The 25,561-nt window shown below is 48.7% G+C and overlaps 32 non-coding genes and 15 pseudogenes across 32 annotated transcripts; 45 read left to right on the top strand and 2 right to left on the bottom strand.

Annotated features, from left to right (window-relative positions):
• The first annotated feature begins 96 nt into the window (after positions 1-96).
• LOC131111987 (5S ribosomal RNA) lies at positions 97-205 on the top strand (annotated as a pseudogene).
• Positions 206-316: 111 nt separating this feature from the next.
• On the top strand, positions 317-425 carry LOC131111986 (5S ribosomal RNA; annotated as a pseudogene).
• Positions 426-537: 112 nt separating this feature from the next.
• On the top strand, positions 538-646 carry LOC131112678 (5S ribosomal RNA; annotated as a pseudogene).
• A 112-nt stretch (positions 647-758) lies between these two features.
• Positions 759-867, top strand: LOC131113015 (5S ribosomal RNA; annotated as a pseudogene).
• Positions 868-979: 112 nt separating this feature from the next.
• LOC131116242 (5S ribosomal RNA) lies at positions 980-1,098 on the top strand. The gene has a single exon (XR_009123498.1). It is a non-coding gene; the product is annotated as a 5S ribosomal RNA (ribosomal RNA).
• A 112-nt stretch (positions 1,099-1,210) lies between these two features.
• LOC131115437 (5S ribosomal RNA) lies at positions 1,211-1,329 on the top strand. The gene has a single exon (XR_009122715.1). It is a non-coding gene; the product is annotated as a 5S ribosomal RNA (ribosomal RNA).
• A 111-nt stretch (positions 1,330-1,440) lies between these two features.
• Positions 1,441-1,559, top strand: LOC131115858 (5S ribosomal RNA). The gene has a single exon (XR_009123126.1). It is a non-coding gene; the product is annotated as a 5S ribosomal RNA (ribosomal RNA).
• Positions 1,560-1,671: 112 nt separating this feature from the next.
• LOC131116005 (5S ribosomal RNA) lies at positions 1,672-1,790 on the top strand. The gene has a single exon (XR_009123271.1). It is a non-coding gene; the product is annotated as a 5S ribosomal RNA (ribosomal RNA).
• Positions 1,791-1,901: 111 nt separating this feature from the next.
• Positions 1,902-2,020, top strand: LOC131114222 (5S ribosomal RNA). The gene has a single exon (XR_009121580.1). It is a non-coding gene; the product is annotated as a 5S ribosomal RNA (ribosomal RNA).
• Positions 2,021-2,132: 112 nt separating this feature from the next.
• LOC131118307 (5S ribosomal RNA) lies at positions 2,133-2,251 on the top strand. The gene has a single exon (XR_009125472.1). It is a non-coding gene; the product is annotated as a 5S ribosomal RNA (ribosomal RNA).
• A 112-nt stretch (positions 2,252-2,363) lies between these two features.
• LOC131112355 (5S ribosomal RNA) lies at positions 2,364-2,472 on the top strand (annotated as a pseudogene).
• A 112-nt stretch (positions 2,473-2,584) lies between these two features.
• Positions 2,585-2,702, top strand: LOC131111475 (5S ribosomal RNA). Its single transcript, XR_009121186.1, has one exon. It is a non-coding gene; the product is annotated as a 5S ribosomal RNA (ribosomal RNA).
• Positions 2,703-2,814: 112 nt separating this feature from the next.
• On the top strand, positions 2,815-2,933 carry LOC131115170 (5S ribosomal RNA). The gene has a single exon (XR_009122457.1). It is a non-coding gene; the product is annotated as a 5S ribosomal RNA (ribosomal RNA).
• Positions 2,934-3,045: 112 nt separating this feature from the next.
• On the top strand, positions 3,046-3,154 carry LOC131113683 (5S ribosomal RNA; annotated as a pseudogene).
• Positions 3,155-3,265: 111 nt separating this feature from the next.
• LOC131116322 (5S ribosomal RNA) lies at positions 3,266-3,384 on the top strand. The gene has a single exon (XR_009123576.1). It is a non-coding gene; the product is annotated as a 5S ribosomal RNA (ribosomal RNA).
• Positions 3,385-3,496: 112 nt separating this feature from the next.
• LOC131118002 (5S ribosomal RNA) lies at positions 3,497-3,615 on the top strand. The gene has a single exon (XR_009125198.1). It is a non-coding gene; the product is annotated as a 5S ribosomal RNA (ribosomal RNA).
• Positions 3,616-3,727: 112 nt separating this feature from the next.
• LOC131111985 (5S ribosomal RNA) lies at positions 3,728-3,836 on the top strand (annotated as a pseudogene).
• Positions 3,837-3,947: 111 nt separating this feature from the next.
• LOC131115626 (5S ribosomal RNA) lies at positions 3,948-4,066 on the top strand. Its single transcript, XR_009122902.1, has one exon. It is a non-coding gene; the product is annotated as a 5S ribosomal RNA (ribosomal RNA).
• A 112-nt stretch (positions 4,067-4,178) lies between these two features.
• Positions 4,179-4,297, top strand: LOC131115169 (5S ribosomal RNA). Its single transcript, XR_009122456.1, has one exon. It is a non-coding gene; the product is annotated as a 5S ribosomal RNA (ribosomal RNA).
• Positions 4,298-4,409: 112 nt separating this feature from the next.
• Positions 4,410-4,518, top strand: LOC131113826 (5S ribosomal RNA; annotated as a pseudogene).
• A 111-nt stretch (positions 4,519-4,629) lies between these two features.
• On the top strand, positions 4,630-4,748 carry LOC131114210 (5S ribosomal RNA). The gene has a single exon (XR_009121579.1). It is a non-coding gene; the product is annotated as a 5S ribosomal RNA (ribosomal RNA).
• Positions 4,749-4,860: 112 nt separating this feature from the next.
• LOC131116763 (5S ribosomal RNA) lies at positions 4,861-4,979 on the top strand. Its single transcript, XR_009124001.1, has one exon. It is a non-coding gene; the product is annotated as a 5S ribosomal RNA (ribosomal RNA).
• Positions 4,980-5,091: 112 nt separating this feature from the next.
• Positions 5,092-5,200, top strand: LOC131111984 (5S ribosomal RNA; annotated as a pseudogene).
• Positions 5,201-5,311: 111 nt separating this feature from the next.
• LOC131116638 (5S ribosomal RNA) lies at positions 5,312-5,430 on the top strand. Its single transcript, XR_009123879.1, has one exon. It is a non-coding gene; the product is annotated as a 5S ribosomal RNA (ribosomal RNA).
• A 112-nt stretch (positions 5,431-5,542) lies between these two features.
• Positions 5,543-5,661, top strand: LOC131115168 (5S ribosomal RNA). The gene has a single exon (XR_009122455.1). It is a non-coding gene; the product is annotated as a 5S ribosomal RNA (ribosomal RNA).
• A 112-nt stretch (positions 5,662-5,773) lies between these two features.
• On the top strand, positions 5,774-5,892 carry LOC131115436 (5S ribosomal RNA). The gene has a single exon (XR_009122714.1). It is a non-coding gene; the product is annotated as a 5S ribosomal RNA (ribosomal RNA).
• Positions 5,893-6,003: 111 nt separating this feature from the next.
• LOC131115857 (5S ribosomal RNA) lies at positions 6,004-6,122 on the top strand. The gene has a single exon (XR_009123125.1). It is a non-coding gene; the product is annotated as a 5S ribosomal RNA (ribosomal RNA).
• A 111-nt stretch (positions 6,123-6,233) lies between these two features.
• LOC131115341 (5S ribosomal RNA) lies at positions 6,234-6,352 on the top strand. Its single transcript, XR_009122622.1, has one exon. It is a non-coding gene; the product is annotated as a 5S ribosomal RNA (ribosomal RNA).
• A 111-nt stretch (positions 6,353-6,463) lies between these two features.
• On the top strand, positions 6,464-6,582 carry LOC131116637 (5S ribosomal RNA). Its single transcript, XR_009123878.1, has one exon. It is a non-coding gene; the product is annotated as a 5S ribosomal RNA (ribosomal RNA).
• A 112-nt stretch (positions 6,583-6,694) lies between these two features.
• Positions 6,695-6,813, top strand: LOC131115166 (5S ribosomal RNA). Its single transcript, XR_009122453.1, has one exon. It is a non-coding gene; the product is annotated as a 5S ribosomal RNA (ribosomal RNA).
• A 112-nt stretch (positions 6,814-6,925) lies between these two features.
• Positions 6,926-7,034, top strand: LOC131112083 (5S ribosomal RNA; annotated as a pseudogene).
• A 112-nt stretch (positions 7,035-7,146) lies between these two features.
• LOC131114266 (5S ribosomal RNA) lies at positions 7,147-7,255 on the top strand (annotated as a pseudogene).
• Positions 7,256-7,367: 112 nt separating this feature from the next.
• On the top strand, positions 7,368-7,486 carry LOC131116499 (5S ribosomal RNA). Its single transcript, XR_009123745.1, has one exon. It is a non-coding gene; the product is annotated as a 5S ribosomal RNA (ribosomal RNA).
• A 112-nt stretch (positions 7,487-7,598) lies between these two features.
• Positions 7,599-7,707, top strand: LOC131114005 (5S ribosomal RNA; annotated as a pseudogene).
• Positions 7,708-7,819: 112 nt separating this feature from the next.
• On the top strand, positions 7,820-7,938 carry LOC131113062 (5S ribosomal RNA; annotated as a pseudogene).
• Positions 7,939-8,050: 112 nt separating this feature from the next.
• LOC131112023 (5S ribosomal RNA) lies at positions 8,051-8,159 on the top strand (annotated as a pseudogene).
• A 112-nt stretch (positions 8,160-8,271) lies between these two features.
• On the top strand, positions 8,272-8,390 carry LOC131118390 (5S ribosomal RNA). Its single transcript, XR_009125554.1, has one exon. It is a non-coding gene; the product is annotated as a 5S ribosomal RNA (ribosomal RNA).
• A 112-nt stretch (positions 8,391-8,502) lies between these two features.
• LOC131117560 (5S ribosomal RNA) lies at positions 8,503-8,621 on the top strand. The gene has a single exon (XR_009124774.1). It is a non-coding gene; the product is annotated as a 5S ribosomal RNA (ribosomal RNA).
• Positions 8,622-8,733: 112 nt separating this feature from the next.
• LOC131112899 (5S ribosomal RNA) lies at positions 8,734-8,842 on the top strand (annotated as a pseudogene).
• A 112-nt stretch (positions 8,843-8,954) lies between these two features.
• Positions 8,955-9,073, top strand: LOC131117614 (5S ribosomal RNA). Its single transcript, XR_009124826.1, has one exon. It is a non-coding gene; the product is annotated as a 5S ribosomal RNA (ribosomal RNA).
• Positions 9,074-10,109: 1,036 nt separating this feature from the next.
• trnan-guu (transfer RNA asparagine (anticodon GUU)) lies at positions 10,110-10,183 on the bottom strand. The gene has a single exon. It is a non-coding gene; the product is annotated as a tRNA-Asn (tRNA).
• Positions 10,184-10,678: 495 nt separating this feature from the next.
• trnak-uuu (transfer RNA lysine (anticodon UUU)) lies at positions 10,679-10,751 on the top strand. Its single transcript has one exon. It is a non-coding gene; the product is annotated as a tRNA-Lys (tRNA).
• Positions 10,752-12,625: 1,874 nt separating this feature from the next.
• On the top strand, positions 12,626-12,707 carry trnas-gcu (transfer RNA serine (anticodon GCU)). The gene has a single exon. It is a non-coding gene; the product is annotated as a tRNA-Ser (tRNA).
• Positions 12,708-14,384: 1,677 nt separating this feature from the next.
• Positions 14,385-14,455, bottom strand: trnag-gcc (transfer RNA glycine (anticodon GCC)). The gene has a single exon. It is a non-coding gene; the product is annotated as a tRNA-Gly (tRNA).
• Positions 14,456-19,682: 5,227 nt separating this feature from the next.
• Positions 19,683-19,846, top strand: LOC131114272 (U1 spliceosomal RNA). Its single transcript, XR_009121587.1, has one exon. It is a non-coding gene; the product is annotated as a U1 spliceosomal RNA (small nuclear RNA).
• A 791-nt stretch (positions 19,847-20,637) lies between these two features.
• trnak-uuu (transfer RNA lysine (anticodon UUU)) lies at positions 20,638-20,710 on the top strand. Its single transcript has one exon. It is a non-coding gene; the product is annotated as a tRNA-Lys (tRNA).
• A 981-nt stretch (positions 20,711-21,691) lies between these two features.
• On the top strand, positions 21,692-21,765 carry trnat-cgu (transfer RNA threonine (anticodon CGU)). Its single transcript has one exon. It is a non-coding gene; the product is annotated as a tRNA-Thr (tRNA).
• Positions 21,766-25,561: the final 3,796 nt, after the last annotated feature.

The following is a 25,561-nucleotide window of genomic DNA, read 5'->3' as shown; positions in this document are numbered from 1 at the left end:
CTTGCCTGACAGCAGAGGGCACTGTTTGACGCTTTTTGCTGGAGTCTAGTTTGGCCTGCGTCACCTTCAAATAGGATCTTTTCAGTTCACCTGGCAGCTTACGGCCATACTACCCTGAAAACGCCCGATCTCGGAAGCTAAGCAGGGGCGGGCCTGGTTAGTACTTGGATGGGAGACCGCCTGGGAATACCAGGTGCTGTAAGCTTTTTATGGTTTCTGCTCTTTCTGACAGCAGAGGGCGCTGTTTGACACTTTTTGCTGGAGTCTAGTTTGGCCTGCGTCGCCTTCAAATAGGATCTTTTCAGTTGACCTGGCAGCTTACGGCCATACTACCCTGAAAACGCCCGATCTCGGAAGCTAAGCAGGGGCGGGCCTGGTTAGTACTTGGATGGGAGACCGCCTGGGAATACCAGGTGCTGTAAGCTTTTTATGGTTTCTGCTCTTGCCTGACAGCAGAGGGCGCTGTTTGAAACTTTTTGCTGGAGTCTAGTTTGGCCTGCGTCGCCTTCAAATAGGATCTTTTCAGTTGATCTGGCAGCTTACGGCCATACTACCCTGAAAACGCCCGATCTCGGAAGCTAAGCAGGGGCGGGCCTGGTTAGTACTTGGATGGGAGACCGCCTGGGAATACCAGGTGCTGTACGCTTTTTATGGTTTCTGCTCTTGCCTGACAGCAGAGGGCGCTGTTTGACACTTTTTGCTGGAGTCTAGTTTGTCCTGCGTCACCTTCAAATAGGATCTTTTCAGTTGCCTTGGCAGCTTTTGGCCATACTACCCTGAAAACGCCCGATCTCGGAAGCTAAGCAGGGGCGGGCCTGGTTAGTACTTGGATGGGAGACCGCCTGGGAATACCAGGTGCTGTAAGCTTTTTATGGTTTCTGCTCTTGCCTGACAGCAGAGGGCGCTGTTTGACATGTTTTGCTGGAGTCTAGTTTGGCCTGCGTCACCTTCAAATAGGATTTTTTCAGTTGACCTGGCAGCTTACGGCCATACTACCTTGAAAACGCCCGATCTCGTCCGATCTCGGAAGCTAAGCACGGGCGGGCCTGGTTAGTACTTGGATGGGAGACCGCCTGGGAATACCAGGTGCTGTAAGCTTTTTATGGTTTCTGCTCTTGCCTGACAGCAGAGGGCGCTGTTCGACACTTTTTGCTGGAGTCTAGTTTGGCCTGCGTCTTCTTCAAATAGGATCTTTTCAGTTGACCTGGCAGCTTATGGCCATACTACCCTGAAAACGCCCGATCTCGTCCGATCTCGGAAGCTAAGCAGGGGCGGGCCTGGTTAGTACTTGGATGGGAGACCGCCTGGGAATACCAGGTGCTGTAAGCTTTTTATGGTTTCTGCTCTAGCCTGACAGCAGAGGGCGCTGTTTGACACTTTTTGCTGGATCTAGTTTGGCCTGCGTCGCCTTCAAATAAGATCTTTTCAGTTGTCCTGGCAGCTTACGGCCACACCACCCTGAAAACGCCTGATCTCGTCCGATCTCGGAAGCTAAGCAGGGGCGGGCCTGGTTAGTACTTGGATGGGAGACCGCCTGGGAATACCAGGTGCTGTAAGCTTTTTTTGGTTTCTGCTCTTGCCTGACAGCAGAGGGCGCTGTTTGACACTTTTTGCTGGAGTCTAGTTTGGCCTGCGTCGCCTTCAAATAGGATCTTTTCAGTTGATGTGGCAGCTTACGGCCATATTACCCTGAAAACGCCCGATCTCGTCCGATCTCGGAAGCTAAGCAGGGGCGGGCCTGGTTAGTACTTGGATGGGAGACCGCCTGGGAATACCAGGTGCTGTAAGCTTTTTATGGTTTCTGCTCTAGCCTGACAGCAGAGGGCGCTGTTTGACACTTTTTGCTGGATCTAGTTTGGCCTGCGTCGCCTTCAAATAAGATCTTTTCAGTTGTCCTGGCAGCTTACGGCCATACCACCCTGAAAACGCCTGATCTCGTCCGATCTCGGAAGCTAAGCAGGGGCGGGCCTGGTTAGTACTTGGATGGGAGACCGCCTGGGAATACCAGGTGCTGTAAGCTTTTTATGGTTTCTGCTCTTGCCTGACAGCAGAGGGTGCTGTTTGACACTTTTTGCTGGAGTCTAGTTTGGCCTGCGTCGCCTTCAAATAGGATCTTTTCAGTCGCCCTTGCAGCTTACGGCCATACTACCCTGAAAACGCCCGATCTCGTCCGATCTCGGAAGCTAAGCAGGGGCGGTCCTGGTTAGTACTTGGATGGGAGACCGCCTGGGATTACCAGGTGCTGTAAGCTTTTTATGGTTTCTGCTCTTGCCTGACAGCAGAGGGCGCTGTTTGACACTTTTTGCTGGAGTCTAGTTTGGCCTGCGTCTTCTTCAAATAGGATCTTTTCAGTTGTCCTGGCAGCTTACGGCCATACTACCCTGAAAACGCCCGATCTCGGAAGCTAAGCAGGGGCGGGCCTGGTTAGTACTTGGATGGGAGACCGCCTGTGAATACCAGGTGCTGTAAGCTTTTTATGGTTTCTGCTCTTGCCTGACAGCAGAGGGCGCTGTTTGACACTTTTTGCTGTAGTCTAGTTTGGCCTGCGTCACTTTCAAATAGGATCTTTTCAGTTGACCTGGCAGCTTAGGCCATACTACCCTGAAAACGCCCGATCTCGTACGATCTCGGAAGCTAAGCAGGGCCGGGCCTGGTTAGTACTTGGATGGGAGACCGCCTGTGAATACCAGGTGCTGTAAGCTTTTTATGGTTTCTGCTCTTGCCTGACAGCAGAGGGCGCTGTTTGACACTTTTTGCTGTAGTCTAGTTTGGCCTGCGTCACCTTCAAATAGGATCTTTTCAGTTGACCTGGCAGCTTACGGCCATACTACCCTGAAAACGCCCGATCTCGTCCGATCTCGGAAGCTAAGCAGGGGCGGGCCTGGTTAGTACTTGGATGGGAGACCGCCTGGGAATACCAGGTGCTGTAAGCTTTTTATGGTTTCTGCTCTAGCCTGACAGCAGAGGGCGCTGTTTGACATGTTTTGCTGGAGTCTAGTTTGTCCTGCGTCGCCTTCAAATAGGATCTTTTCAGTTGCCTTGGCAGCTTTTGGCCATACTACCCTGAAAACGCCTGATCTCGGAAGCTAAGCAGGGGAGGGCCTGGTTAGTACTTGGATGGGAGACCGCCTGGGAATACCAGGTGCTGTAAGCTTTTTATGGTTTTTGCTCTAGCCTGACAGCAGAGGGCGCTGTTTGACACTTTTTGCTGGATCTAGTTTGGCCTGCGTCGCCTTCAAATAAGATCTTTTCAGTTGTCCTGGCAGCTTACGGCCATACCACCCTGAAAACGCATGATCTCGTCCGATCTCGGAAGCTAAGCAGGGGCGGGCCTGGTTAGTACTTGGATGGGAGACCGCCTGGGAATACCAGGTGCTGTAAGCTTTTTATGGTTTCTGCTCTTGCCTGACAGCAGAGGGCGCTGTTTGACACCTTTTGCTGGAGTCTAGTTTGGCCTGCGTCGCCTTCAAATAGGATCTTTTCAGTTGATGTGGCAGCTTACGGCCATACTACCCTGAAAAAGCCCGATCTCGTCCGATCTCGGAAGCTAAGCAGGGGCGAGCCTGGTTAGTACTTGGATGGGAGACCGCCTGGGAATACCAGGTGCTGTAAGCTTTTCATGGTTTCTGCTCTTGCCTGACAGCAGAGGGCGCTGTTTGACATGTTTTGCTGGAGTCTAGTTTGGCCTGCGTCACCTTCAAATAGGATCTTTTCAGTTGACCTGGCAGCTTACGGCCATACTACCCTGAAAACGCCCGATCTCGGAAGCTAAGCAGGGGCGGGCCTGGTTAGTACTTGGATGGGAGACCGCCTGGGAATACCAGGTGCTGTAAGCTTTTTATGGTTTCTGCTCTAGCCTGACAGCAGAGGGCGCTGTTTGACACTTTTTGCTGGATCTAGTTTGGCCTGCGTCGCCTTCAAATAAGATCTTTTCAGTTGTCCTGGCAGCTTACGGCCATACCACCCTGAAAACGCCCGATCTCGTCCGATCTCGGAAGCTAAGCAGGGGTGGGCCTGGTTAGTACTTGGATGGGAGACCGCCTGGCAATACCAGGTGCTGTAAGCCTTTTATGGTTTCTGCTCTTGCCTGACAGCAGAGGGCGCTGTTTGACACTTTTTGCTGGAGTCTAGTTTGGCCTGCGTCGCCTTCAAATAGGATCTTTTCATTTGCCCTGGCAGCTTACGGCCATACTACCCTGAAAACGCCCGATCTCGTCCGATCTCGGAAGCTAAGCAGGGGCGGGCCTGGTTAGTACTTGGATGGGAGACCGCCTGGGAATACCAGGTGCTGTAAGCTTTTTCTGGTTTCTGCTCTAGCCTGACAGCAGAGGGCGCTGTTTGACATGTTTTGCTGGAGTCTAGTTTGTCCTGCGTCGCCTTCAAATAGGATCTTTTCAGTTGCCTTGGCAGCTTTTGGCCATACTACCCTGAAAACGCCTGATCTCGGAAGCTAAGCAGGGGAGGGCCTGGTTAGTACTTGGATGGGCGACCGCTTGGGAATACCAGGTGCTGTAAGCTTTTTATGGTTTCTGCTCTAGCCTGACAGCAGAGGGCGCTGTTTGACACTTTTTGCTGGATCTAGTTTGGCCTGCGTCGCCTTCAAATAAGATCTTTTCAGTTGTCCTGGCAGCTTACGGCCATACCACCCTGAAAACGCCTGATCTCGTCCGATCTCGGAAGCTAAGCAGGGGCGGGCCTGGTTAGTACTTGGATGGGAGACCGCCTGGGAATACCAGGTGCTGTAAGCTTTTTATGGTTTCTGCTCTTGCCTGACAGCAGAGGGCGCTGTTTGACACCTTTTGCTGGAGTCTAGTTTGGCCTGCGTCGCCTTCAAATAGGATCTTTTCAGTTGATGTGGCAGCTTACGGCCATACTACCCTGAAAACGCCCGATCTCGTCCGATCTCGGAAGCTAAGCAGGGGCGAGCCTGGTTAGTACTTGGATGGGAGACCGCCTGGGAATACCAGGTGCTGTAAGCTTTTCATGGTTTCTGCTCTTGCCTGACAGCAGAGGGCGCTGTTTGACATGTTTTGCTGGAGTCTAGTTTGGCCTGCGTCACCTTCAAATAGGATCTTTTCAGTTGACCTGGCAGCTTACGGCCATACTACCCTGAAAACGCCCGATCTCGGAAGCTAAGCAGGGGCGGGCCTGGTTAGTACTTGGATGGGAGACCGCCTGGGAATACCAGGTGCTGTAAGCTTTTTATGGTTTCTGCTCTAGCCTGACAGCAGAGGGCGCTGTTTGACACTTTTTGCTGGATCTAGTTTGGCCTGCGTCGCCTTCAAATAAGATCTTTTCAGTTGTCCTGGCAGCTTACGGCCATACTACCCTGAAAACGCCCGATCTCGTCCGATCTCGGAAGCTAAGCAGGGGTGGGCCTGGTTAGTACTTGGATGGGAGACCGCCTGGCAATACCAGGTGCTGTAAGCCTTTTATGGTTTCTGCTCTTGCCTGACAGCAGAGGGCGCTGTTTGACACTTTTTGCTGGAGTCAAGTTTGGCCTGCGTCGCCTTCAAATAGGATCTTTTCAGTTGCCCTGGCAGCTTACGGCCATACTACCCTGAAAACGCCCGATCTCGTCCGATCTCGGAAGCTAAGCAGGGGCGGGCCTGGTTAGTACTTGGATGGGAGACCGCCTGGGAATACCAGGTGCTGTAAGCTTTTTATGGTTTCTGCTCTTGCCTGACAGCAGAGGGCGCTGTTCGACACTTTTTGCTGGAGTCTAGTTTGGCCTGCGTCTTCTTCAAATAGGATCTTTTCAGTTGACCTGGCAGCTTATGGCCATACTACCCTGAAAACGCCCGATCTCGTCCGATCTCGGAAGCTAAGCAGGGGCGGGCCTGGTTAGTACTTGGATGGGAGACCGCCTGGGAATACCAGGTGCTGTAAGCTTTTTATGGTTTCTGCTCTAGCCTGACAGCAGAGGGCGCTGTTTGACACTTTTTGCTGGATCTAGTTTGGCCTGCGTCGCCTTCAAATAAGATCTTTTCAGTTGTCCTGGCAGCTTACGGCCACACCACCCTGAAAACGCCTGATCTCGTCCGATCTCGGAAGCTAAGCAGGGGCGGGCCTGGTTAGTACTTGGATGGGAGACCGCCTGGGAATACCAGGTGCTGTAAGCTTTTTATGGTTTCTGCTCTAGCCTGACAGCAGAGGGCGCTGTTTGACACTTTTTGCTGGATCTAGTTTGGCCTGCGTCGCCTTCAAATAAGATCTTTTCAGTTGTCCTGGCAGCTTACGGCCATACCACCCTGAAAACGCCTGATCTCGTTCGATCTCGGAAGCTAAGCAGGGGCGGGCCTGGTTAGTACTTGGATGGGAGACCGCCTGGGAATACCAGGTGCTGTAAGCTTTTTATGGTTTCTGCTCTAGCCTGACAGCAGAGGGCGCTGTTTGACACTTTTTGCTGGATCTAGTTTGGCCTGCGTCGCCTTCAAATAAGATCTTTTCAGTTGTCCTGGCAGCTTACGGCCATACTACCCTGAAAACGCCCGATCTCGTCCGATCTCGGAAGCTAAGCAGGGGTGGGCCTGGTTAGTACTTGGATGGGAGACCGCCTGGCAATACCAGGTGCTGTAAGCCTTTTATGGTTTCTGCTCTTGCCTGACAGCAGAGGGCGCTGTTTGACACTTTTTGCTGGAGTCTAGTTTGGCATGCGTCGCCTTCAAATAGGATCTTTTCATTTGCCCTGGCAGCTTACGGCCATACTACCCTGAAAACGCCCGATCTCGTCCGATCTCGGAAGCTAAGCAGGGGCGGGCCTGGTTAGTACTTGGATGGGAGACCGCCTGGGAATACCAGGTGCTGTAAGCTTTTTCTGGTTTCTGCTCTAGCCTGACAGCAGAGGGCGCTGTTTGACACTTTTTGCTGGAGTCTAGTTTGGCCTGCGTCACCTTCAAATAGGATCTTTTCAGTTCACCTGGCAGCTTACGGCCATACTACCCTGAAAACGCCCGATCTCGGAAGCTAAGCAGGGGCGGGCCTGGGTAGTACTTGGATGGGAGACCGCCTAGGAATACCAGGTGCTGTAAGCTTTTTATGGTTTCTGCTCTTGCCTGACAGCAAAGGGCGCTGTTTGACACTTTTTGCCAGAGTCTAGTTTGGCCTGCGTCGCCTTCAAATAGGATCTTTTCAGTTGATCTGGCAGCTTACGGGCATACTATCCTGAAAAAGCTCAATCTCGGAAGCTAAGCAGGGGCGGGCCTGGTTAGTACTTGGATGGGTGACCGCCTGGGAATACCAGGTGCTGTAGGCTTTTCATGGTTTCTGCTCTTGCCTGACAGCAGAGGGCGCTGTTTGACATGTTTTGCTGGAGTCTAGTTTGGCCTGCGTCACCTTCAAATAGGATCTTTTCAGTTGACCTGGCAGCTTACGGCCATACTACCCTTAAAACGCCTGATCTCGTCCGATCTCGGAAGCTAAGCAGGGGCGGGCCTGGTTAGTACTTGGATGGGAGACCGCCTGGGAATACCAGGTGCTGTAAGCTTTTTATGGTTTCTGCTCTTGCCTGACAGCAGAGGGCGCTGTTTGACACTTTTTGCTGGAGTCTAGTTTGGCCTGCGTCACCTTCAAATAGGATCGTTTCAGTTCACCTGGCAGCTTACGGCCATACTACCCTGAAAACGCCCGATCTCGGAAGCTAAGCAGGGGCGGGCATGGTTAGTACTTGGATGGGAGACCGCCTGGGCATACCAGGTGTTGTAAGCTTTTTATGGTTTCTGCTCTTGCCTGACAGCAAAGGGCGCTGTTTGACACTTTTTGCCAGAGTCTAGTTTGGCCTGCGTCGCCTTCAAATAGTATCTTTTCAGTTGATCTGGCAGCTTACGGCCATACTATTCTGAAAAAGCCCGATCTCGTCCGATCTAGGAAGATAAGCAGGGGCGGGCCTGGTTAGTACTTGGATGTGAGACCGCCTGGGAATACCAGGTGCTGTAAGCTTTTTATGGTTTCTGCTCTTGCCTGACAGCAGAGGGCGCTGTTTGACACTTTTGGCTGGAGTCTAGTTTGGCCTGCGTCACCTTCAAATAGGATCTTTTCAGTTGACCTGGCAGCTTACGGCCATACTACCCTGTAAACGCCCGATCTCGGAAGCTAAGCAGGGGCGGGCCTGGTTAGTACTTGGATGGGAGACCGCCTGGGAATACCAGGTGCTGTAAGCTTTTTATGGTTTCTGCTCTTGCCTGACAGCAGAGGGCGCTGTTTGACATGTTTTGCTGGAGTCTAGTTTGGCCTGCGTCGCCTTCAAATAGGATCTTTTCAGTTGATCTGGCAGCTTACGGCCATACTACCCTGTAAACGCCCGATCTCGTCCGATCTCAGAAACTAAGCAGGGGCGGGCCTGGTTAGTACTTGGATGGGAGACCGCCTGGGAATACCAGGTGCTGTAAGCTTTTTATGGTTTCTGCTCTTGCCTGACAGCAGAGGGCGCTGTTTGACACTTTTGGCTGGAGTCTAGTTTGGCCTGCGTCACCTTCAAATAGGATCTTTTCAGTTGACTTGGCAGCTTACGGCCATACTACCCTGAAAACGCCCGATCTCGTCCGATCTCGGAAGCTAAGCAGGGGCGGGCCTGGTTAGAACTTGGATGGGAGACCGCCTGGGAATACCAGGTGCTGTAAGCTTTTTATGGTTTCTGCTCTTGCCTGACAGCAGAGGGTGCTGTTTGACACTTTTTGCTGGAGTCTAGTTTGGCCTGCGTCACCTTCAAATAGGATCTTTTCAGTCGACCGGGCAGCTTACGGCCATACTACCCTGAAAACGCCCGATCTCGGAAGCTAAGCAGGGGCGGGCCTGGTTAGTACTTGGATGGGAGACCGCCTGGGAATACCAGGTGCTGTAATTTTTTTATGGTTTCTGGTCTTGCCTGACAGCAGAGGGCGCTGTTTGACACTTTTTCCTGGAGTCTCTTTTGGCCTGCGTCGCCTTCAAATAGGATCTTTTCAGTTGACCTGGCAGCTTACGGCCATACTACCCTGAAAACGCCCGATCTCGTCCGATCTCGGAAGCTAAGCAGGGGCGGGCCTGGTTAGTACTTGGATGGGAGACCGACTGGGAATACCACGTGCTGTAAGCCTTTTATGGTTTCAGGATTCCAACCTGTGCGGGGAAACCCCATTGGATTTCTAGTCCAACGCCTTAACCTCTCTGCCACCGTGACTCCTTGGAAAAGACCAATGGGGGCAGGTGACCCCATTGTCCTCAAACCAAAATTTTGCTGATGTCAAGGATCAGCTGGCAACATGTGCATGGAAGGAAGACACATGGTTTGTGTGAGGGGCTACACAAGTCTTTCCACTTCTAGTTAAAAGCCAGGCACCTCACATTGTTTCCATAAAGTACCAAGGGATTGTCCTGTTGCCCTTGTATTTTGTGGGCAAAAAGGAGGCGTTTGCAAGTGGACCTCAGACCCTGTCACTGGTCACCTGAACAGGGACTTGAATCCCGGACACTCAGATCAAAAGTCTAATGTTCAGGTGACTGGCTCAAACTTTGTCTTGTCTGACCACTCTTTTGTCCAGAAGATATTTGGCTAATGTGGTCTGTTTTCTTAAACCTGCAAATGTCCAAATACACAAGGGTATTGTCTTTGTAGGGAGCATTGTAGTACATGTGACATGTATACTACATATGACATCAGAAATGATGGGTCTTTATTCAACAGAACAAGAACAACATTTCTTTTAAATAACAGCATAGGAGCTGCTGAAACACAGAGAAGGCACTGCTGGGATTTTAACCCAGGATCTCCTGTTTACTAGACATGTCTGTCAAAAAATCACAACAGTATACAGTGTCTTCTCTTAAGGGCCCCTGCTTACCAGTTGACGGGGTTTGACTTGATTCCTTTTAACATAAAAGCATTCCGTCGTCTCTTAATCTATAATCCTGGCTGCCACTTTTGCAAAAGCTAATATTTTCAAGCAGAGCTTCAAACTGAAATCTGTGACTTGATCAACCTAACTTCTGATCAAATGTGTTAGACCATGGAAGCTGGAATGTGCTTTTGAAAAGTCATTGACAAGCAGTTTGCCAATTGGGAACCACACAAGTGCTGTGCAAGAGTGGAGCGCAAACATGAATGAACAGTGACACTGGTGACATCCAGAGAACGTCCCTGGGTGGGCTCGAACCACCAGCCTCCCGGTTAACAGCCGAGCGCGCTGACCGATTGCGCCACAGAGACGGACACGCTGCCAACTTCTGTTCAGTTGAAGCCATACTAACGCATGCTATGCGTCCAGCATGCCCTTTGTTTTGGATGTGACTCGCACCTTCTGGTGTAACAATCGAGGCATTGCAAACCAGGACACCAGCTTTACTCTTTGATGAACGCATAGTATTTTTGGGTACAATCCAGGGGTCATGGGCTCTCACGGAAATGGCTCTGTCTTTTTTCAACATGAGTTGAGACGAAATGTATTAAAATAGACAGACTGCATTGGTCACTCAATTAGAATTTCTCAGTTTGCCAATTTCAGACTGCGTGACAAAGAATCAAGTCAAACTCCATCGAAAGGATGGACAGGGAACAACAAAGCAGGGAAGATAAGGGATAGGGAGGAGAGGGGAAAGATGCGACCGCCTTTGTTGAGAGCCAGAGAAGAAGCTCTCATCTCTGCAAGGTCAAGTACAGTATGCCAGAAGATTTTACCTTGTGAGTTGTCCTCATTCCATAAAGGCCTGGATAGCTCAGTTGGTAGAGCATCAGACTTTTAATCTGAGGGTCCAGGGTTCAAGTCCCTGTTCAGGCGGTGAAGGTAGGCCCCTTCCCTGAATAACTTGTAAACCTTTTCGACCAAGCACCTTTGCGATCTTCCAGGACTGTGGGTAAACGCCATTCTCAATAATTAAATTGAAGATACAGTGCGAGACAGGCACTTTGACCAGCTTAGCCACAGCGCCAGCTGTGCATCTGGCACCAACACAAAAAAACAGTTCGCCAATGGGGAAAAATGTTCATACAAGGGAGGGAGTCCAAAGTCCAACACGTGTGAATTGAGAGTCCCTGGGTGGGCTCGGTTATCAAACTCGCTCCCAAGGAAATGTTGGAACTTGGGAAAGCATTAAGAATGGCAAGAAGTAGGATTAAGAATCCTACTTCTTGCCAAAAGCCTACCCTATGGTAGAAGATAAGATATGCCTTTATTCGTCCCTCAGTGGGGAAATTTGCAAGGTCCCGCAAGTTCCGCAACAGCAGTGGGAGTACCTCAGTATGTTTACAGACCATGGACTCCTCCTAAATTTAGATACATAGCCTTATCCATGCCAAAACCACACAACAACCTTGACCAAATCCTGACTGACATAACTGACTTGGTACATAATCACCGTCTCAACGGAACTGAATTAGCCCAACTGTTGACATTGACCACAGGCTCCAAGTATGGTGCTTTTTGTACGGCCATTTAGCCAATTTGGCCAAAGGGGAATTCAGAACACCCTCGTGGCCCATTGCCATTTTTATGGTACCTGGCGACTTCAACCAGTGAACTCCACTGTACCGCTTATCCTCATCGACGGACTGTATTCCCCACCCTTTACCAGCATGGGGACATTCCAACCCAAGATGAGAACACACTGGACCAGGTACACAGCAACATGGTACGTGGCACAGACACAGCTTCACCCTACCCCCACTTTTAGCCCAGACTGAAAAAGCAGAGAACCCCCTTTGCAGCTGAAATTGCTCAGTTGGGAGAGCGTTGGATTGAATCTCTAAAGGTCCCTGGTTCAATCCCAGTTTTCAGCACAATTGCTGTTTACATCGTGAGTTGGCAAATAGTTTGTAAAGGGGTGACTTTGTTCTCTTGATTTCATCAACATCGATCACGACAACACAGCCAATGACATATTAAGACCAGACAAGTGCAGTTGGGAGGTGACATACAGAATCCTGATGCATATCATGTTACAATCAGACACAAACAGGATGTAGGACCCGACCTTGAGTTCGCGCAAATGTTCACAGCATTAGGTCTGCAAAGTGTTCAGCTGATGCACATTTACTGGAAAGGAAAATGGGCTTTTGTCACGGTAGCCATGCCGACACGAGCTAAAATGTTTCTCCCGCCAGGACAACACCCACATGAAATTCAAGCTTTGCTCGCAGACGAAAAAGAACCAGCTGGAATGAGCAATCTGCACCTCCAAGTCTGAGTTTATGGTTCTTGCCCAGAAAAGCATAGCTCACAGCCGTAATTGTATAGAGGTTCCTACTCTGTGTTGTGGCCGCAACAACCCCGGCCGATTCAGGGTCATGGCAGGTGTGTGTTGCTTTTGTAATTGTATTGTCTGAAAAGACAAGATTGTCGTCCACTTGAAGTGTGGTGATGTAAGAGTACACTAGTTTTGACCACACCTGTTATTTTAGTAAACATTATTAGCATGCAATGAATCAAAGTATAAGGTACGATGTCGGAGATCAAGAACGCTTTTGTTGGCAAAAAAAAGCCATACCATATCATTTCGACAATACGGGTATCAAACCCGCTATTTCTTGCATGTAGAGCAAGAACTCTAGCCTTTGAGTTAAAAGGCTAGAAGGAAGGCTGCCACAATTTCTGCAACACCAAAACACTAATTAAGATGTGTCATTTTGAGTCAACAAGACCATGTCCACAAAGGAGATGAGGTGACCGAGAGGTTAAGGTGATGGACTGCTAATCCATTGTGTTCTGCACGCATGGGTTCGAATCCCACCCTCATCGGACTATACTAATGCACCAGTTTTGAAACCACCTGTGTTTTTAGGAAACATCATTAGAATGCAATTAATCCAAGCATCCGGTACGATGTGGGAGATTGAGAATGCTTTTTTGGCAAGAAAAAGGCATAATATACCATTTGGAGAATGCAGGCATCGATTCCACTTCATCTCACATGCGAAGTGAGCGCTCTACCATTTGTGGTCCTACAAGAATGGGATTTGTTTTTGTATACTTCGAATGAAATGTTTTCCGCATGTTGCAGAATTTTCCACAGGAAAGAAATCTTTAAGATGTATCACCAAAATAGCTGAACCGCCCAATGTGGGGCTCAAACCCTGAGATTAAGAGTCTCATGCTCTCCCGACTGAGCTAACCGGGCATTTTTCTGCCACAATATCACTTTTTAATTTTTTTGAATTGATGTGGTCTTCTTGATGTTTGATCAATTCCACACCCAACCTAGTTTCTCAGGGAACAAAGGAGCGAGAGGTTCAGTCATAGCTGAGAACTTTGGAAGAGTAGTCATCTTAACCCTCCTGTTATGTTCATTTGCCAGGAACAGCCATGATGTTCCCGGGTCAGTTTGCATGTTTATTTATCTGAAAGATGTCCAACACCAAAAAAATCCCCACAAGCATTGTTAGTTATTCACTACTAACTCCATTACTAACTATTCTATCAATGTTTAGAGCAATGGTGTACCTTACCTTGCACAGGTAGTGGTTTAATTATTTTAATTAATTAATTAATTAATTGAATGAATCAGAGGCATCATGACCAGTCTGCATCAAAACATTATCTGAAATCCTGTGGCAGGTTTCTGGCATTGATTCTTAATTCAGTTGCCATCCCTGATAGATGGTAATGGTAATGGTAATCATGCCCGCGTGGCAGGCGAGTCTCTTTGCTTGTCTGACGTCTGTGTCGCATCCTGATTGGCTGGCAGCAAATGTCAACAACACGCGCGCGGCCCCCGCTTGGCAAGTGAGAATTCTACCACTGAACCACCAATGCCACGTGGGGACACACTGTAAGAGAAAAAAAATTCAACCGTCAAGTGGATGAGCCTCTGCAAAGTGGCGCTGAATGACAACACATCACAATGTCATACTCTTTGGATTCAAGCACCTTCTGGAGTAATGGGATCCACAACAATCACGTCAGCTGTGGATGCAACGTCAATTCGTTCTTGAAGGGCAAGTGACAAAAAGAAGTACATGGTTCACAAATCAGCTGCCAAAGTTTCACTGACCAAGCACCCAGGCACTGCTGGGATTTGAACCCAGGATCTCCTGTTTACTAGACAGGCACTTTGACCAGCTTCGCCACAGTGCCAGCAGTGCATCTGGCACCAACACAAAAACAGTTCGCCAATGGGGAAAAATGTTCATACAAGGGAGGGAGTCCAAAGTCCAACAAATGTGTGAATTGAGAGTCCCTGGGTGTGCTGGAACCACCAACCTCTCAGTTAACAGCCAAACGTGCTGACCAATTGCGCGACAGAGACTACAACAGCATGACTGCAGTCAGGTTTCAGTAAGTGCTGTCCACCTTAACTCTCCGGTGGTCCGGTCTGTTACGTTTCAGGTGTCATTCTGAATACTGCCCTTTCGCAGGAAAAGAGCCTTTGTACTTTTTCAACATGAGCTCTAAAGAAAGGTACAAGCTGAGATATACTGCACTGGCCGGGAATCGGACCCGGGCCTCCCACTTGGCAAGCGAGAATTCTACCACTGAACCACCAATGCCACATTGGGAAACACTGTCGGAGAACAAATTAAATTGTCGAGTGGATGTGCCTCTGCAAAGTGGCGCTGAATGACGCACGGGATGCCAGGGGAGGCAGAGTACTAACAGAGCTGAGCGAGAGGGCATAAGAAAAAAAATGGTGACCTTGTGGTGGTTACCCGACAGCACCAAGGATATGGCGCACGTCTGATGCGTAATGCATGCCAGGTGATGTTCATCTCGCGAGCGGACATTCTTGTGGGGGACAAGCTCAACAGTAGGAATGTTGAGAGAACTGACCAGTCCGCTATCAATGAAGTTCTCGTCCGCCCCAGAGTCAATTAATGCTGTGGTCGTAGAAGCTTCCCCCGCCCAGGATATCGTACCTTCCACCTGAAGTTGGCCCGCCAAAGCGGATGACGCAGCCGGTGTGGTTGGAGCGGGCAGTGCCAGCAGCTGGGGAAAATCCTTGGTGGAGGAAGAGCGTTGGCGTGCTGGGCGAACTGGACAGCGGGAAATTGTGTGTAGGACTACCACAGTACAGGCACAGCCACAGGCGTTGACCGTGACTCCTCTCCACTGACGAAAGGCGACTGGCTCCCAGTTGCATGGGGACGACACTCCCGACGTCATCAGACGGCGCTCCGTGTTTTGTCTGAGTCACGGCTGGTGTGTGTTGCTTTTTGTTGTTTTCTTGCCTGAAAGGACTTCTCGCTCGACCCAATTTTACTCTTGGCGAAACACTGATAATCCAGAACATAGCCTTAAACTGCAGGTGCATTAGTTGGAGGGCTTGTGGCCACTTGGTCACCTGAACAGGGACTTGAATCCCGGACACTCAGATCAAAAGTTTAATGTTCAGGTGATTGGCTCAACCTTTGTCCAGAAGATATTAGGCTTGTCCATGTGGGCAGTTTAAGACCTTTGTCGATCTTGGAGGTGGCCATTTCGGGACAGGGGCTTCTTCATCTCTGCAAGGTCAAGTACAGTATGCCAGAAGATTTTGCCTTGTGAGTTGTCCTCATTCATCAAGGCCCTGGATAGCTCAGTTGGTAGAGCATCAGACTTTTAATCTGATTGTCCCGGTTCAGGTGGAAAAGAGTCGACCCCACATTACCAGCATGGGGACATACCAACCCAAGATGAGAACACACTGGGCCAGGTACACAGCAACATATGTGGCAGAAACACAGCTTCAACCTGGCCCCCCTTTTAGCCTCTACTGAAAAAGCGGAACACCACCTTTGCAGCTGAAATCGCTCAGTTGGGCGAGTGCGAGAATTAAGATTTAAAGGTCCGTGGTTCAGGATTTGGAAGCGTTCAGCCAAATCATGCGGGCAAGACGCGAAAAGATGAACATTTCCAGGGCCGAGGCCAAAGTTTTAAAAGAATTAAGAACAAACAGACACATCGTAATCAAACCAGCAGATAAAGAGAGCGCGGTGGTGATTTTGGGACGAGAACAGTACACCCAAGAGGTTTATCGACAGCTGAACGATCAAAGATATAGAAAACTACAAAATCCAATTGTTCGGCGGACAATGCCAATGGTACGAGAGATCGTGTATAAATTGTATTATAAAAAGTTCATCCTAACCATCAGAAATAAGTTCAGACAATGGTCCGGCGTTCGTGCAAAAAGTAGGGTTAGCCTAACCCCAACCCAAACCCAAACCCAAACCATATTGTACAACAACTGCGAATAAAACAAAAGTTCGGGTTTGTCTATCATCCCCAGTCCCAGGGAATGGTAGAACGAGTAAATGGGACACTCAAAGCCAAGCTCAATAAAATCTGTGCTAGCGCAAAGTTAAATTGTGCGGATGCACTAACAATTGCATTAATGAGCTATCGCATGCAAACTAACAGAATTACACATCTAACACCGCATGAGATGCTTACGGGTCGACCCATGCCAGCACTGCATTTGAGAGGGCCTTATAAAGGGCCCCCATTTGAGCAGTTGCAAAATGAATTGACTATATAAAATATGTTAACTGCCATACATGGAGCTATCTATGTGCAGGAGAAAAACAGGGTTCCTGAGTCGACAAAGGTGACTTGGTGGTGCCAGGCAACCAGGTGTACATCAAAGTGTACAGGCGAAAGTGGCACGAGCCAAGTCGATTGGGACCCTATAAGGTGGTTGAGCAGCCTTACTTATTTCCCAATCCGGACGATCGTGAGGATGATGGCACTGACTCAGAGGACTCGATGAGCCATGAGGTATGACTGTTGCTATGATTGGCAAGGGAGCCGGACCTTGAGCTGAACATCACCATCTTTAAGTCACTATGCGAGTCCTCTCCACGAACTATGCTGATATTGCTTGAGAAACCGTATGTTAGGAGTATATCAGTCACTCACTATTCCAGTTGCCTTATACAGTACTTTAGAGCATTAAGGACTTTACACGGTCACTATAGACACAAAGGTGTGTTTTGTTTAGATTTGTTTTGCAGTTAGATTCCATTTATATATTAAAGGGTGTAGTGGATATGTTATTTATGTAACTCATAAATTGCAATAGTCACCAGACACTCAAATAGTAAGCATAGGGTCAGAGTTAGGAAGGGAATGTTCCAGCGAAGTTGGCGCCAACCAAGGGAACCCGCCGACTGAGCCATTCCGGAGGACCGCCCTCCTCCTACATGTGATGTGGCAAGTCACCACCTCATCTCGACGAAAGGAGCCCCTCATTACAAAGGGTCCCTCCAGATGACATCGTGCTGACCATCGGCGGGTGGTTGAAGAAAGGGACTGAAGATGGCCAACACCGTTTGTACAGAGGCACAATAATCCTCTGGGCGGTGAAAATGTGAGCAGAAATATTGCTCTTAACCAATTCTGCTCTCGCCCTGGGCCTTGAATCCCACACCACAACACTTCCCCTTCCCCAGGCCCATGTTCCAGGAGGGCAGCGAGATCCCCTTGAATGTCATATGTGAATTCTCTTCGGAAATGGTAACGTGCCAAGGGGCCAAGACTGGACCAAGAGACATTATTTGTTGTTTTGGGAGTTTGGTACCCCCAAAAGGGGGGAATATATTGTAAAATGACTACTCTTTTGCACATTGCATATGACTTTTCTTCTCGGTAAACTCTAGTTGAACTTAAGAGGGCTACGTGACTTGGGGAGGCCAACCTGACCTGATTGTTACACAAGATGTTTTCGGATGTTTGGAGTCCAAGATGTTCTGCCAAAATACTTAGGTCCAGTCAGGAGGCATGACCAGATAGGGACTGAATTCTGGAAATCGTCATCGTTATTGTTCATGAGGTCTATATAAGTGCTGTATTAAATAAACAAGAGGACCCTTTCCCGACAACTGCAGACGTGGTTCGTGTTGCATTACTTGCCAACAAGAGGAACCCGACGAGTACGGGGACCAGCTGTCCCTGCACCTGGACCTGATGGCGCGAGGGGAAGTGGTTTCCCCCATGGACCCGGCCCCCTCCCCGGCAACAGAGGCCCTCTGCCGTTGGGAGTCAGAGAACTTACTTGACGACACCCCACTGCTGACTTCCACGCCGCCAACGAAATCACCTGTGGAAAAAGAAGGCCAATGGGAAGAGCTGCTGGCGGACATCAGTTTCGACAGCTCCATGTCCGGCTCAATTGGCGGGAGCCAAAAGCAACTGGTCCAGCGACATTGGAACACCACCAGGAAAATGGTCGACCGGAAACTTACCGTGTGGAAGAAATTTGTCATCCTGGGAGATTCTAACGTGTCCTGGTTCCCACCACATGACTTCCCAGATCTGCAGGTTGACAGCTTTCCGCGGGGCCACCTTTAGGAGTAGCCGAGGCGCTACTCGCCAAGGCAGTCATTCACACCAAGGTGTAAAAACTGGTGTTGTCCTTTGGGATCAACAGTAGAACTCAGAAATTCAAAGAGACCACCTCCAGGCAGTTGCAGGCCCTTTGGAAAGAGGCCAAGCGGGTCTTCCTGGAGGCGGCAGTTTTCATCCCATTAGTTAACCACTCACCATACTAATGCCTCCTGAGAACCCTCAATGAGTATATTGAGGATAGACTACCGTCCATCCCGCTTCTGCAGGACAATCTGTTCCACACAGACCCAGACTGCATACCCAGACCACGTCCACTGCTGAAGCAATGCTCAGGCATTGGACACGATTTTTAAACTTGTAGGCCCCCAAAGGACAAAGTCCCTGGGGGGTCCCAAGTTTCACTAAATTGCCAAAATGTTAAAGTGTTATCCCCCAGTTTCAATCCATCTGGAGCACAATTATCCCTGTTATCCAAAGGCCTACCTTTTATACCTACCCAGTCAGAAAAAAAGAATTATAAATTGGAAAAACACAAAAGACTACTTTGGGATGTGCAAGAATATCATAGACGGCTTAGACTTATTGAATTTTTCGGTAGAGAAGAAGAAGAAAAAAGCGCATAGCCAAAGTTCCATCCCCCCTCGATTTGCCCCCCCACCCCCTTTAACACAATCTCCCCCGCCCTACACACCCTAATTAGAAAAGATAGGGAACTAGCCGAACAAAAACCTGAGGAAAAGGATAATCTAACCAAAAGGGAAAGAGCCGCACTAAAGGAATTGAATAGGGATAGCTCCATAGTTATCAAACCGGTGGACAAGGGACCATCTATAGTAATTCTTAGCAGAGAACAGTACGTCTGGGAGGGACAAAGACAATCAGGGGACCCCACTTATAAAAAACTTACACAACCCATGTATACACAAACGATACCCCTAGTTCGAAAAATCATCAAAGAACTCATCTATCAAAAATCCATCAAAACCCGAGACTTGGAATCCCCCACACCACATCCCCCGGGTAGACCAATTGTATCGGATTGTGGTAGTGAAACATATGGTACGGCTATATTTATTGACTTCTATCTTAACCCACTCTCCAACAAACATTTGGCTTATGTGAAAGATACCTACAATTTTGTCAAGTTAGTCCAAAAAAATTAAATTGCCGGCCCAGGTCTTCTTTTTTTCGCTAGACGTGGACAATATGTACACGAATATCGATACCAAGAGGGGCCTAGAAGCTGTCAAATACATATTTGATGAATACCCTGACAGGACAAGACCCCAGAAACAACTTTTACAATTATTGGAAATTGACCTCACTGGAAATGATTTTGAATTTAACTCAGAGTACGTCCAGTGGCTGGGCTTGTTGTAGGCGACCTGATGAGACCACCACTCAGCATGTGACATGTGCGAGAGACTAGTCCGGGCGGGACCGGTGCAACTCATACTTACCTGCCAGGGGAGATACCATGATCAAGAAGGTGGTTCACCCAGGGCGAGGCTCAGCCATTGCACATGGGTTGAGCTGACCTCTGCGAATTCCCCAAATGCGGGAATCTCGACTGCATAATTTGTGGTAGTGGGGGACTGCGCTCGCGCTCTCCCCTTATCCCGTGTTTAAAACAAGAGGCAGGCACAGCACCGCGCCGAGCTCCTTGGCTTGCGAGTGCAGCCAGACCGAGCAAGAAACGACCAGCCCAGCACTACCAATGCTTGCTGGAAAGGTCTGCCCGTGCACGGGAGACAACCAACCAGCCGTGAGGCCGATCTGCTCTCAGTCAGGAAACCTCAATGAGAAACGGCAACAAGACAGAGAAAGGGGCGTCGGCAACCATTTCGATTGATCTGAGTCTAAAGTTCAAGGTTTGCTCGCAGGCAAATTTGAAGCAGCGAGAATGAGCAATCCGCACCTCTGAGTAGGAGTTCATGGTTCTCACCTAAAAAAGGATAGCTTATAGCCGTAATCGTGTTGTTGTTTGTATTCTGTGTTTTGTCTGAGTCACGGCTGGTGTGTGTTGCTTTTTGTTGTTTTCTTGCCTGAAAGGACTTCTCGCTCGACCCAATTTTACTCTTGGCGAAACACTGATAATCCAGAACATAGCCTTAAACTGCAGGTGCATTAGTTGGAGGGCTTGTGGCCACCTGGTCACCTGAACAGGGACTTGAATCCCGGACACTCAGATCAAAAGTTTATTGTTCAGGTGATTGGCTCAACCTTTGTCTTGTCTGACCATTAACTCTTTTTGTCCAGAAGATATTAGGCTTGTCCATGTGGGCAGTTTAAGACCTCCGTCGATCTTGGAGGTGGCAATTTCAGGACAGGGGCTTCTTCATCTCTGCAAGGTCAAGTACAGTATGCCAGAAGATTTTGCCTTGTGAGTTGTCCTCATTCATCAAGGGCCTGGATAGCTCAGTCGGTAGAGCATCAGGCTTTTAATCTGATTGTCCAGGGTTCAAGTCCCTGTTCAGGCGGAGAAGAGTAGACCCCACATTACCAGCATGGGGACATACCAACCCAAGATGAGAACACCCTGGGCCAGGTACGCAGCAACACATGTGGCAGAAACACAGCTTCATCCTGGCCCCTCTTTTAGCCTCTACTGAAAAAGTGGAACACCACCTTTGCAGCTGAATCGCTCAGTCGGGCGAGTGCGAGAATTAAGATTTAAAGGTCAGTGGTTCAAGCCTGGGTTTGAGCACAATCCCTGTTTACGTTGCGACTTTGCCAATAGTTTGAAAATGCTTATTGGCAGGCTGAAAGGACCTTAACTTCATTCATCAAAGGGCCACCCCTCCAGACAACGTTAGAGGAGGTTACAAGCCAAACCTGTCAAGCCGTGATTGTGATTTCATGTTTTGTTGAAGAAAAGCCCATAATTTGTGGAACAACTTTCCCTACAAGGGAGAAACATTTGTCGATTTGGACAATTGTCAATATGCCCCCACTTTGGACACATCGTCTTGTGTCATTGTTTGGCAACTGCTTCACCAGTCCCCTTAAAGGGCTCACCCTTCATAGTGTAGTGGTTAGCACGTTTGCCTTACATACAAAAGGTCCGTAGTTGGAAACTGGGTGGAAGCAAGGCCGTTCAATTCCTTCTTTCACAAAAAAATCAAGGTGACAAATGGGAACAAGGATATGTACTTGATCCCTGAAGGTGTGTACACGGGCATCTGTCCCCAGTTTGGACACACAATCCATATTTCCTGGATGGCTGATCGGGTGCGTCACTGGCCTGCACAAAGGGGCTTATAGGAAGGAGGTGGCCGCTGTGGTGTCGTTGCATGCAAACAACATCCTCATCCTTGACACAGCGAAGACCAAGGAGGAGAATAATCGTGGATTCGGTCCGCTTACACTGGCAGGATTTCACCAGTCCTGTTGAAAGCCTGGCCACTGGTGTGGTTTCCGTCATGCAGTGGTTCGCCTAACACTGAAGACACTCCTTTGCCGGTGCTGTGGCTTAGTTGGTCAAAGTTCCTGTCTCGTAAACAGGAGGTCCTGGGTTCAAATCCCAGCAGTGCCTTGCATATGTGTTTCAGCGACTCCATTTTTTTCTCTCCAACATTTCAAGTAAATGTTTTGAATCAGACGTCATGTTCCGTGTAAGAAATATCCATCATTTCTGATGTCATATGTAGCATAAATGTCATATGTACTACAATGCTCTCGACAAAGGCAAAAACATTGTGCATTTGGACATTTGCGTGGATAAGAAAACAGACCACATTAGCAAAACAAGAGAGGTTCGGGTCTAACATTTAAGGGAAGCGCTCTACTATCTGAGGTAATTCCCCTGCTGCTGCAATGTTGGCAGAGAAGGTCCAGTCACAGAGCCTCACACCCCGCCCTCATAACCAACAGGACACCAGGAAAACCTATCCAAGGGTCAATGTATGTCAGGTTGGAAGCGTCGAACCAGGGTGAGGTTGACACACCTTGTCTGGTCCTCAGGGCGTCCGTGGCATGAGGTGAGACCCTACGGAAGTAGCACTATGCACTATGCGCTCCACATCAATTGACAATACTGTTATTGGAGGAAGGAAAGAAATCAGGGCACAAACACCAGTCATGTTCTCGGTCGGTAACCTATCACTCACGTCGGGTCCACCGCACCACTACCAGAGGTCAGCCCTGAGGAGCGACCAGAAGAAGGCATCCACCAGTAAGGTAGAATTACACTAAGAGGTATTAATGCCGGGTTGTACAAATCGGGAACCTGTGGAAACGGTAATGCACATAAATTTACCTTTCGCCACTGTGCTGCTGAATATGGGCTTACCTTTGACCTCTGTAACCTCGGGGTGCGCGAATGGCCTACAATTAGCCAATAAAACAAAGGATTCCTTGTAGAATTTAGGCAATCGATCCCGCTACCTCTCACATGCAAAGCAAGCGCTATACCATTTGAGCTAATTCCCCTGCTTTTCCTGAATTGGCAGAGAAGGTCCAGTCTCAGAACTATATTGGTTCTTGAATTAACTCAGAGCAAATGACTATTGGATCGTGGGAGGGAGCAAAGCAGTGGCTCAACATATTTGACAGTGCATCCCATGCCGGAAAGCTCGATGAGCCACAGAGGAACAAGAGATGGCTGACTTACCTCAAGACCACATTGAGCCTTCTCCACCAATTACCTATGGTGGCATGGATTGTTTTGGCCCCTTTCACACAAAACAAGGGCGTAAAGAACAAAAACAGTACAGTCTACTATTCACTTGTCTATGTTCTGGAGGTGTTCACAAAGAGATGCTGGAGGACTTGACCACTGACTCATTCATCAATGCCCCAAGATGCTTCATTGCCATCAGAGGTGCTGTTTGGCACATCCGATCAGATCAGGGAACATACTTAGTTTGAACTAAAAATGAAATGGAAAAGTCTCTAAAGGAAATAAACACAGAAAGAGTAACAGAATACCTGGCAGACAAGCAATGCAACTTTGTCATAAATGCAAGCCATATGGGAGGTGTTTGGGAGCGCCAGATCAGAACCATCAAAAGCGTGCTCATTTCAGTCCTAGCAAACAGTGCTGGCAGGTTGAGTGACAGTTCCTTGAGAACCTTTCTTTGGGAAGCCATGTCTGTTGTGAATAATCACCCTCTTACTGTGGACAATGTAAACAACCCATGTGTCTGGAAACACTGACACCTAACCACCTGATTACCATGTAGTCATTTATTCCCATGCCACCACGTGTTTCCAAAATGGCGCTGCTGTCAAGTCAAACCCTTGTCCAAAATAATTTAGATAAGGCAGACAGGAAAAAAATAAATAAAAAGATAAATAAAAATAAAAAATACTTTTCATGGCCCTCATTAAGGGAATAATAAATTTTCGTTGCAATTAGCACCTTATTTTACTAAATTAAACACGGGAGATCAGGTGGGGAACATCTAAACCGGAAGTGGGAATCAGTTTTAAGCGCACCTGGGCGTCTGCATTAGGGCACTTCCTTTCTCAGCAGGTAAGGCTGCAGACAAGTGGTATCGAGAAGGTAGTCAGAACTGCACCCCAAACCTTGCGCAAACTGGAGCTATACAACACTGAAGAGGCAGCCGGTAAGAAATTCCTTTTAATATTAGCGCTGTGGTTTAACGTGCGGCTTTTTTTTGGATGTGACGGCCGCTGGTGACGCGCGCCTCACTTTAGTTATTGGTACTAGATTAAAAGTATTAACACGGTGCAATTAGTTAGAAAGTGGGGTCTGGAACACCGTCGATCGCCTGTGTCGCGTAGGTGCACACGGCGGCTCGCGGTGGTTCATTTAATTGGCACCAATTGAGCTGATCAGCAAGCTTTGGGCATCGAAGGAACGCGCTATGCTCATTTCTTTTCAGTGGGCCTATATTATTTAGAGCTTTTATAATAATAATTTTAGTTACGTCGCAAGATGGGGGCAATGCAAATGGTTTAATAAATAGATCAAATAAAATAACGAAATAATGAAGTAAAGAATAAGTTAGTAAATGCAGGTTAAGGGGACAAAATTATTCCAACCGTTGTTAAAATGTTTAATGGTTAATATACTGCTGAACATGATTTATATCTTATATAAATACTTGCATATGTATATTATTGAGCATATTATATATATTTAGAAATATGTATATTGTGTATACTTATACTTTCCCCTTTTTTTTTTTGAAGGTTTTCACCTATGCACTATGTGCTACACTGCTGTGCTACACTACGCTGTGCTGTGCTGTGCTGTACATTGTCACAACAAGACTTGTGCCTCACCAAATAAAACCCAAAAACAGCGAAAGCATCGAGTGAATCCAGTCTTTCCTCAGTGTGGCTACTCAGACCCCCTTTTTCAAGTTCAGGGGATGCGCAAGGCAAGAAGGAACTTGACAGCTGCGGACGGCTGCCTTGGTGTGTTGGTCCTCCAGCACCTGGACTCCGCAGGAACCTATGCTAGGATCCTGTTTGTGGACTTCAGCTCCGCCTTCAACACCATCCTCCCAACTCTGCTCCAGGAGAAGTTCTCCCAGCTGAGCGTGCCTGACTCCACCTGCAGGTGGATTACAGACTTCCTGTCTGACAGGAAACAGTGCGTGAAGCTGGGGAAACACATCTCAGATACAAAAACCGTCAGCACCTGATCCCCCCAGGGCTGCGTTCTTTCTCCTCTGCTCTTCTCCCTGTACACAAACAGTTGCACCTCCAGTCACCAGTCTGTCAAGCTCCCGAAGTCTGCGGACGACACCACTCTCATCGGACTCATCTCTGACGGCGACAAGTTTGCCTACAGGTGAGAGGTTGACCATCTGGTGACTTGGTGCAACCTGAACAACCTGGAGCTCAACACCCTAAAAACAGTGGTGATGGTTGTGGACAACAGGAAGAACTCAGCCTCTCCTGTCCCCATCACCCTCTGTGACTCTACGATTGACATTGTGGAGTCCTTCCGCATCCTGGGTACCATCATCTCCCAGGACCTCCAGTGGGAGCCGAACATCAGCTCCCTCATCAAGAAGGCACAGCAGAGGATGTACTTCCTACATTCCTATGGCAGCTGAAGAAATTCTTCCTGCCAAAGACAATGTTGGTGCACTTCTACAGCTCCATCATTGAGTCCATCCTCATCTCCTGCAATCTCCCATCCCTCCAGGATCTGTACGCCTCCAGGACCCTAAGGCGTGCAGAAAAGGATTGTGGCCGATCCTTCTCAACCCGGACACAGTCTCTTTGCTGCGGTCCATCAGGACCAAAACCTCACGCCACAAGAACAGTTTCTTCCCGTCTGCTGTCAGCCTCATCAACAAGTCCCGGAACCCCCCCCCCGACACTGTTCACACCCCACCTCTGCCTCATCC

The sequence above is a fragment of the Doryrhamphus excisus genome, unplaced genomic scaffold (genome assembly GCF_030265055.1).
Source record: "Doryrhamphus excisus isolate RoL2022-K1 unplaced genomic scaffold, RoL_Dexc_1.0 HiC_scaffold_25, whole genome shotgun sequence".
NCBI lineage: Eukaryota > Metazoa > Chordata > Actinopteri > Syngnathiformes > Syngnathidae > Doryrhamphus > Doryrhamphus excisus.
Note: the sequence above shows the minus strand (reverse complement) of the source record. Positions and strands in the feature narration are given on the sequence as shown.